This window comes from Rousettus aegyptiacus, unplaced genomic scaffold (genome assembly GCF_014176215.1).
Source record: "Rousettus aegyptiacus isolate mRouAeg1 unplaced genomic scaffold, mRouAeg1.p scaffold_m13_p_2, whole genome shotgun sequence".
Taxonomy (NCBI): Eukaryota; Metazoa; Chordata; class Mammalia; order Chiroptera; family Pteropodidae; genus Rousettus; species Rousettus aegyptiacus.
In genome coordinates, this window is record NW_023416295.1 from 27,383,966 (window position 1) to 27,394,616 (window position 10,651).

General features: G+C 37.4%; 1 protein-coding gene across 4 annotated transcripts in view; it reads right to left on the reverse strand.

The window, feature by feature from the left end:
* Positions 1 to 1,952, reverse strand: part of SGO2 (shugoshin 2) — a 32,942-nt gene extending 30,990 nt beyond the window's left edge. For 3 of the 4 annotated variants that reach the window (XR_004955713.1, XM_016131124.2, XM_036236942.1), the window contains exon 1: positions 1,836 to 1,952. The gene's annotated coding sequence lies outside the window, so the exon portion shown is untranslated. Of the gene's footprint in view, positions 1 to 1,698; positions 1,783 to 1,835 lie in introns of those variants that run through there. The other variant, XM_036236941.1, reaches the window with a different exon arrangement.
* Positions 1,953 to 10,651: the final 8,699 nt, after the last annotated feature.

The window sequence follows — 10,651 nt, forward strand, 5'->3', positions numbered from 1 at the left end:
TAACTTCTTTCAAGTCTTTGCTTAAATGTCACTTTCTTAGTAAGCTTTCCCAGACCATAGTATTTAAAATTGCACACCTGACTCCATTTCACTTTTTCTCTATTGACTTAGTGCCTAACATAGAATTACATAATTTTCTTATTTAGTTTATTGTCTATCTTCTTCTACTAAAATGTAAGTTCTGTGAGGGCATGGATTTTTGTCAAATGTTTGTTTCTGTGCCCTCAGTGCCTAGAAGAATACCTCACACATAGCAGGTACTGAATAAGCATTTGTTGAAGAAATGACAATGGATAAATGGAATAAATTTTAAATAGTAAAAATAGCCCAATATTGGAATGAGTCTCCTTTGAAAGTGTTTAGCAGATGTTGAGAAATATCAAGCAAATAATGGTAAGATGACTTTGGAAGAAATTTCTGCAATAGTGAAGAAACTGAAGTAGGAATCTTCCAACACTAATGCTCAATACTTCTAAAAGTTTTGCCTAAGAGACACTTTAAGTTAAATCAAAGATCACTACCTATTCTGTAGGTAGTAGGACAAAGGCGCACACAGAAACTCCATGCAAACTGTTGCATCTCACACATCTGAAAGGAATCTTACCATAGAAATCTAGTCCATTTCTAAAAAATCCAGTCAAGAAGATCAAATCCCACTTTACTAATTAGAAAAACACAGCTAAACAACCCTCCCCAATAAGTTGGTTCTTAGTTCCCTAACTTAATAAATGGCACTATCAACCACCCACTCAAATGCACATGCCAGAAATCAGAGAGGCTTCCTGTCATGTCACCCCTCCACATCAACAACGTGACCAAGCACACTTTAGGAGCCAAAGCCAGACCCTTGGACTACCATTCCTAAGTGGCTTACCATAATTGAGGTATTATAAATAGTGGTTGGATTGTGTTGGAGTCCCACTTCCAATATTTAATACCTATGTGATCTTAACATCTCATTGTAGGGAATAAATGAGCTACTGTATAGGCAGAGCCTAGTACTGAATCCGGCACATAGTCAACACACTATTATTATTATTACTATGCAGCTCTTTTCTGGCCAGCATTTCGGCTATCTTTAAATCAATGAGGGCAGGAGTGGAAGCAGGGGGATAAGAGGCTATTGCAGTAATTCAGGTGAGACACTTTAGTCCGTTGGGCTAAACTGGTAGCAGTGGAGATACTGAGGAATGGTCAGATCCTAAATATATTGTGAAAGTAGATTGGGATGTGAGATTTGGGTCCAATTTTCCTGAACTGGATCCCTCAACTAGAAAAATCATCGTCCCTATTCTTTACAAAAATTCGTCCTATACATCGAGACCTAGTTCGAGTTCCAAGTCCTTCCCAGCCTCCCATCTCCCGTTCACCTTCGGCCAGACTCGCTTCTAAAGGAGCGCACCAAAGGGGGGGGGGGGTGCTCCTTCAAGCACTTGGGTAAACAGTCTCTAACCTTCATTCAGCAGATATTTATTGAGTGCTCACAACGGGCTAGATACTGTTCTAAAATTAGGGATTAGAGCAGTCATAAAGACAGAATCCCTTCTCCGAAGGAGCCAACCTTCTAACTGGCGGCTTGTCCCCGTCACCCGGCGGGATGTTCAAATACCCGGGATAAGAGAAAGCGCCTTGAGCGCAAACCAGGTTCTACCACAACAAGGCCGTCGGCGCCGGCCGCCGGGCCGCGGTTCGGGATACCTGAAGGCGGAGGGTGGGCGTGACCGCCGGTCGCGCGGGGCTCGGCGGACCGAAGGCTCGGGAGGGCAGAGCCAGGAAGTTCAGCACGGATCCCGCCAGACAGGGGGTGGCTATGCCAAACGTTACAGGTCACTCACCGCTTTTTCAGCTTGGGGGGGCACCACCATCCAGCTTCCGAAGCTAGCCGCCGGTGGCCGAGGTGCGGGTTTAAACTCCGCAGCCGTTGGCGGTTGCCACATCAGCCAATCAGGTCCCGAGAAGACGCGAGCTGTTACCAGGAAGTGGGAGGTGGAAGGGGCGGGACCTTGCGACGGACGGGAGTGGGCGTGGCCAGGAGAGCTCAGCTGACACAGCCTGGGGGAAAGGGGCGCGGGCTGGAGTAGGGGTTATTAGGCTGGGGCCTGACGTGTTGATGAAAGAGGAGCCGATCCTTTGATAAAACTACCTTTATCAACCAGATGTCTAAAAGATTTAACAGCCTCCTGAAATCTGTTAGAAAGTTTTTGTTGTTTATGACACTGTTGTGAGGTCGCCCGCCCATATCTTACCCTTTCTTCTGCGTCTTTGCCCAATGATGCCGGCACCATTATTTAGTTTTTATTTAAAAGCTCTCCCCATTTTTCTGTCAACTTTCTGAAGAAAAAGAGGCAGTGAAATTTCATTGAAAACCCTAGATGTCATAAATATTTAGGTCTTGTGCTAATGGTCTGTTTTAGCGAAATATACAAGAATGGTATTTTCCACTATATACAAACTACATAAAAATATATATTATTCTCTTTATGTTCCAAGAGAATTAGTTTCCTTTCACAAATGATTTTCATAATCCATACAAATATGCTGGGAAAACTATGCAGAGAATAAAATACCCTCTTTATATGCCATTAGCCTGAAAATGAAAATAACTTACTTGTTAAATCTAGGTTTTAATAATTGATTATACAGTGATACAACTTCGTATCATCACTATTTTGTTCACAGCTTTATATTTTACTTTAGAGAATCCAGAGAAATGAGTAAAACGTGATTTTGAGTTAGACCTTTTAGTCTAATATATTTCAAGATCAGTCTCCAAAGAGATCGAGCTGCGTGAATCTTGTGTAAGTAGAAAAGTATTTATTTATGGTCAGCTGCTAAAATTACAACATATTGTATAGCAAAAACTTCAATAATAGTGGTTTAGAATGTAATATGCTGGTTATAGAAATTTCTGGTTATCTAGGGGTTAACTAGACTATATATTATTTACCCAGCCTGACACATTAAATACTCAGTATATATTTTATATATATATATATATTTTTAAATGAACCATAGTTCTGCCATTTAGTGGCTGTTTAATATTCTCCAAGTCACTTCATTCCTCTGAGCTTCTGTTTCCTCATTTGTAAATGGAGGTTAGTAACAGCATCCAATACATTTTTATGATGGTTCCAATCAACAGACCCTTTTGTTCAAATACATTAATATTGCTTTCTTCCTGTCTTTTTTTGTAGCTACAACATCAAAAGCAAACCAAAAAAGAGGGAGACAGGGCAGTCAGAGAGATACGAGGGATGTTAAAAATTTTATCAAGACTTAAATACCGACATCTCTCTTTTTAAAGTGTTATCTTATCTAAGAGAAGTTGAGAGAATTTAATGAACCAAGTGCTTTTTAAATTATAAAAGCTCTTGAATATGTAAATTATTATCATACACAACCATAAACTTAAAAAGCATAATTAATTGGGTTGAATTTAACTTGATCTCAGATTGCTTTCGGGTCATTTGCTTCTTGGTATAATAGATAGAGGCAAGAGCCCTGCACTAAGTGAGAAGATGCAATTAGTTGTATCTTGAACACACAGTGGCTGTATGTTCTTTGTTATAAGCTCTTATAAAGTAAGCCAGGTAAATTAAATAAACTTACAATTCTGTTATGATATTCTCTTGCACATGGTACTGGTTATGCTTCTCTCCCTTTGTTTTTGTTTATTCCTACACTCATTAGTTGCCTGATTTCTTCTACCTAAAGGTAGATTCTAGTCAATTAAAATTTGATTATCCTGACCCACACGCCCCACACTAACTAAAGAGTAGAGGGAAAAGGAGAAGAGGAAGGCTAATTGCCAAACAGCACAACAATAAAATATTTCTTTAACATCTCAGAATTACTAAAACAAAAATCATCCAAGAAAAATTATCCCTGAAGGAGCCAAGTAGAATCAAAAAAGTAATAAAACAAAGTTGAAATACTACATTTATATCTTATTAGTCATCTGACCTAATGTTCTATATTAATCTGGCAGGTTAAATTGTACCAAGGGGTGGGGGGGGGGGAAACAAGTTAATATAGGCAGAAAAGGGCAATGGGTGGTTTGAAGCATTTCTGGAGAGGATAGAGTTGTGGGCCACAAAATCGGCGGGAACATGGGGATATTGGCAGCAGACAAGGACCCAACCATAGTTATGCTACCAGTATAGCCTGTGAAGATGCCACTTATCTTGCAGTGCCAGCAGTGGCCCTGCCTACTGCTGCTGGAACCATCATTGTTGCTGTCTCTGGAAAAAGTGGGCATGACTATGTTGCAGTTTCCGCATCCCTACTGCTTGGCATCACTAACTCCTTTTGGTAGGCCTGGATCACAGGCTACAAACCCTAGCTGCAAAGGAGTCCTGAATCTTCAACCTATGTCTGACTTTATTAGCTTCTTAGAGAGAGTCCTCCCACTTAGACTCAGGAAAGGAATTTTGAGCTGGACAACCAAAAGAATGACAAAAGTCCATTTCAATATTCTATGATACTTCATTGTAATGACTATTTCTATTTTCTTTGATAAAAAGACTTCCTACTGTACCAGGTGAGGGACAGGTAATATATACAATAGCATTAGATAACATTTATCAAGTGTTTACCATGTGTCAAGCCTTTATATGCCTTTTTAATTCTCACAGTAATCCTATGTGGTAGGTACTATTATTTCCTTTTAACATTTGAGGAAACTAAGGCACAAAAAATTGAGGTAACTTCTATAAAGTTTAGTAAGCAGCACTGCTGGGATTTGAAACCAGGCATTCTGACCCGGGCCTCTTTGAGACAGTAGAAGTGGCCTGACATCTGTCACTTCACTTTCTAGGCATGAGATTCATCACGTGCATTTCCCATGTTGCCTGCTTGCTAGCCTTCTCTTTTACTTCAATATACATTTTTTGGGGAGTTCCTTTTGCACCTCACATTATGCTTGGAGAGAAGACTGATGAGGCAAATCTTCTTTCCTTAAGGGAGAAGGCAGACAAGCAAACAAGCTACTCCCTTGCATTGTGATTAAGTAGAGACTTGAAATGATTCAAGACTGTTTCTCTGGTCCAGACAAGGGCAGGGAATATGTACTAGGGACACCAAACATTCTTATCTCTGACTGAGGGGTATGTATGTGTGGAAGCCGAGCTCTCCTAGAGAGGGAAAATATAATCAGGAGTCTTGGTCTACTGTTTGCCTGGCTGGATATCCTCCAGCAGTAGTTCTAATTACAGTTCCTTTACCTACATACACTACACTAGTCCACATGCTGAACTATATTAAGAGACTTGTGTGGATCTACCTTACAACTTCTATCCTGTACCTTTGCAAGAATTACAGAAAGGCTCAAGTGTTTCTTTACTAGATTTCCAGTGATAATATTCATACCAAACAAAGTGGAGGCTTAAAAGTCAGCTGTGTGCTCACTAGCTTTACTAATACACTTATATTTACATGCACCATTCAACAGTGCAGGACCCTGAAACCCACATCTCCAGAGTTCTTTCCACATGGACATGTTCCCCTAGCCGCTGGAGAGATCTCCCAAGAGATTTTCATCTGTAGTTTTCTTCATCATATATCCCTTTTCCCTTCTACTACTCACCGCAAATGCAAAGAAACAGCAGTGTGGAAAATAATGAATTCCACTGTTTAAAGTTCCTTTGGAATACCTAGGTGGAAATGTTCAGTAGGCTCACAGATGTAAAACAGGGAGGTCAAAAGAGATGTCAGGATTTGGGAGTTATAGGTGAATAGTAAATAAAAATCACTGTGGTTGATCAAGTTTTGGAGGGAGAGTGTGTAGAGCACAAGGTAGACTCCTGTAGACCCCTAGTGAACAGCAATGCAGGAAAGATTAAAGGGTGGCAAGAGAGGCATTGAAGAGTTGGAGGAGACACTGGCCCCATGGAGGCCAAGGGAGGAGCTCATTCAAAGAGGGAACAGCCAACCTTGTCTTACACAGCAGGATGATGTGAGTGAGAACAGCCCTTGGGGTTAACAGTTAGGAAGTCATTCATTTCACAGCAGAGAGGATGCAGAGATGAAAGCAGACACTTCTTTGAGAATAGCAAGGGAAGTGGCAATAGCTACAGAGAATATAGGGTAGTGGGAGGATTTGTATTTTTTTAATAGACTGGGGCAAATGTAAAGAGGGAGAGTGGATGATATAGGAAAGAAGTAAGCAGTGGTGGAGCAGAGTCCTGTGGCTACAGAGGTTGGAACAAGGGCTAAGCCATGGGCTAAAATGTTGCTCCTTTCTCTGAGGCAGGAAGAAAGAATGAAAGACCAGATATTGTAGACACAGATGAGTTCGAAAGCAAAAGTGCTTTGTAAACTTTCAAATCCACACTATTATCTATCATTTTATTTAAAACATTTACTTACTTAAAAAAAAAAACATTTCTACATTAAAAATTTTTTTGATACTTTAATTTTGTAAAAACTAAGGCCAGAGACGTTATTTAGACATGAACCGAACTTTCTCAAACTCTGTAAATGAAAAGAAATGATTAGCTTGTGCCTAAAACTCTTGGCTGTTATTTTATCGACCATTGTACAAAGTTATGGCCTATTAAGATATAGTTAGTCATAGAAAAAAATAGGAAAACCATTGTTTTCAAACTGAGGTGTCTGCTGACCAAAGCACTGTAGAATTTGAGAGAAAAGATAGATACGCTAGATAACAAATTTTTTCCAATGTAAAAATCTACACAGCTTGATTTTGAACTTCCAGCTACCAGAATTGTGAGAAGATAAATTTATCTTCTAAGCCACCAGTTTGTGGGAATCTGCTACAGTAGCCTCAGAAAACTAGTACAGTGGTCTTGAAGGATGAGTAAGGTTTCACTAGATGAGAACTGCAGTATGTGGAAAGGAGCATTTTGTTTGGAGAGAAGGGTGTGATAAAGGCAATAAAATGGAAAAAAAATGGTTAAATTTTCTAATGAATAGCTCATTTCAGGTATAATATAAATATAAAGGGCTACGTAAGAAAGGAAGGATGGGGCAGTTATTTGGCAATGAGGACACAGGTAAATTTTTGATCAGAAAAGGGACATAATCAGGGTTATACATATATATGATATGTGTGTATGTGTGTATATATATATATTTTTATATATATATATATATATAATCTTGTGAAAAGTCTTCTGGACTTGCTAGAATAATTTACAGATAACCTATATAAATTCTACACAGCCCCCAACATAGAATTGTATTTACATATATGTTTTACTTTATATAATAAAATAAATTCCTTATATTTTTATTATAATACTTTTTATTTTGACCATTTCAAATTCTATAGACTCCTTTAACCTGGAATATTTACAAAATCTTTTTTCTTCTTTCATGACCTTGACATTTTTTAAGAGTATAGGCCAACTAAGTTACACTGTCACTCTATTTGGGATTGTCTGATGTTTCCTCAGGAGGAAATTCAAGTTTTGATTTTGGACAAAATTACTATGGAAGTGATGTGAGTTGAGCACATAATGTTGGTTTGTACCGTTACTGGTGATATGAACTTTGATCACTTGATTAAGGTGGTATCTGCCAGGTTTCTCCACTGTAGAATTACTATTATTTCCTTTATAATTAATAAGAATATTATGGGGAGATATGTTGAGCGTATGTAACTTCTACTAATCAAATTTTTTACTCACTAGTTTTAACATCTATTGATATATCTTTCCTGAATCAATTATTTATGTGATAGTTGCCAAAAGGTGATCTTTCTAATCTTACCATTTCTTTTACATTTGTTGGTTGGCAAGAACTTTCCTCCTAACTCTTATTTACCTACCTACCTATTTATCAGTATGGACTCATCTGTCAGTATTTATCATCATCTATTAGTATCTATCAGTATGGACTTATAGATTCTTATTTTATCAATAGATTATAATCTATTACTATCAGAATTAATTTTGATGAGCAAATTGTCCCATATTAGGCCAGTGGTAGTCCTGTTAAGATGATTTCTGTGTCCCTTTGATAGTCCTCATCATTCATTGATCACCTCTCTACTTTCTGGAACAGCAGGATATTTCTGGCTCATTTTGTACTTTCTCAGCTTTAGCCCAGGAATTGGTTAATCGGCCATTTCACCAAGAAGCACTGGAGAATGGGGTGGGGGTGGGGGAGAATGGGTTTAGAAACCAAAATCTGGGCACTTGATGTTCCCATTGCTTTTGGAGTGTCATTATTTCTAGGCTCTTTCAGGGGACAGAGCTTGAAAATCTATTTACATTTACATATACATGCATGCATGTATATAAACATCTCTCTCTCTCTCTCTCTTTCTCTATCTATCTATCTATCTATCTATCTATCTATCTATCTATCTATCATCAATCATCATCATTATCATCATCGCCACCATCATCTACTCATCATTTATCTGCCTTAAAACCTATGTATTCACACTGATACTTCCAATTGCAAACAAAATCCTAGAGTTCATTCTAGCATTTTCCTTTTCAATGTAACTAGGTCTCCAACTTTGAGAAATTTGATTCCTATTATCTATAATATATTTAGTTTTGCTCAGTCTTAGAACATACAGAAAGTAACTTCCAAATTGCTAACCCATAACTGTGAAAATGTGACTAACTGGAGTTGAATATTTACCATTTTTTAAAATATCTTTCACTTAATACTGTAATCTAAAGTTCCTTGCCTTCATTAATTTTCCCCTTTTCCTTCAGTGTGACTATGTTATTCATTTGAATTATGTTTAGGTTTACTTATGTCTGTTTGTATATAGTTTTACTTTTTCCATACCTGTATGTGCATATATATTTATACTCGGATGCGTATTTAACTATGTGAAACAGTAACTAGTTTCAAAAGTCAGAGCTTTATAAATTGGTGTATTCAAAAGCATCACTTCTCTCTTCCTTTCTTCTTTCCTTTCCCACTCCTAATTCCTTACCAGCTCTATTAACTTCCTATTGCTGCTGAAACAAATTATCACAAATTTAGTGGTTTAAAACAACAGAAATTTATCTTGTGATAGGCCAGAAGTCTGAAATGAGTCTTACAGTGCTAAAATCAAGGTGTCAGCAGCAATGTTCTCCCTCTGGAAGCTCTAAGAATCCGTTTCCCAGGTGACTAGAGCTGCATTCCTTATACTCCTTGACTCAGGGTCCCTTCCTTCATATTTAAAACCAGCAGCATTATATATATATATATATATTTTTGATTCTGCTTCCCTCTGTTTCCATTACATGGTCTCTATGCTGCCTGTAGTCAAATCTCCCTCTGCCTGCCTCTTATAAGGACATTTGTGATTACATCTGAGACCCACCCTTATGATCCCAGGTAATCTCTCCAACTCAAGATGCTTAATTTAATGATATCTACAAAGAACTTTTTCCTATATAAGGTAACATTCACAAGTTCCAGGAATTAGGACCTGTATATTTTAGGTAGTCATTCAGCCAACTGTAGGCAACTAATCTTAATAGCTTCTTCGTTTATGCTTCCTGTGTTTCTGTTTGCACAAATGATTAGATACATGTATTTTTCTTACTTCTCACTCTTTCTTACACAAAAGTGACATACTATTAACACTCTTACATTTTGCATTTTTCACTTAACAAAATATCCTGAATGTCACTCTACATTAGTTCATAGAAAATGTCCTTATTCTTTTTTATAGCACTATAGTATTCCATTGTATGAATGTGCTATAGGTTATATACATGCTCTCCTATGCATAGGAATTTAGTGTTTTCCTGATATTTAGCAATTATAAACAATACTACAATGATTAACTTTGTGCATAGAATTGTCATACTTTTAGAGGAATATCATCAGGGTCAATTTAATTTGCATTTCATGTTTGAATGAGTTTGAATACCTTTTTATATTTTTGAGAATTATGTGAGAAATGTGTGTGTGGTGGGGGGAGATCGTCTTTTGGTTAATAATTTTTCTTGTCTTTGTTTATTGTTGTTCAAAAATTGTTTAAACAAATTTATCAATATTATTTTTTATCGGGTCTGAATTTTGAGTCATAGACAGTCTTTTTCTATATTAGGTTGTAGAGAAAGTTCGTTCTTGATTAAAGTGTGAGATTTTTTTTTTAATTTTATTTTTAATTTATTTTTTACAGTGACATTGGTTAACAAAATCCAGTAAGTTTCAGCTGTGCATTTTCACAGTAAGGCATATATATATTTACACTGTGTGTTCACCTCCCATAGTTAGATTTCTTTCTGTCACCTCCTCCTCCCTCCTACCCTCTGGTAACCACTAGTCTATTGTTCATGTCCATGAGTCTCTGTTTGTCCTGTTCATTTGTTGCTTTTAGGTTTATTTCCCACATATAAGTGATATCATGTGATTTTCAACTTTTTCTGTCTGGCTAATTTCACTTAGCATGATTATCTCAAGGTCCATCCATGTTGCAAATGGCAGTATTTCATCTCTTCCTATGGCTGAGTAATATTCCATTGTATATATGTACCACAGCTTCTTTAGCCAATCATCTATTGTAGGACACTGCGGTTGCTTCCACGTCCTGGCTACTGTGAATAATGCTGCTATGAACATCAGTGTACGAATATCTTTTTGGATATGAGTTTTTTTAAGTCTTTGGGGTAAATACCCAGTAGTGGGATTGCTAGATCATATGGTAGATCAATTCTTAGTTTTTTTG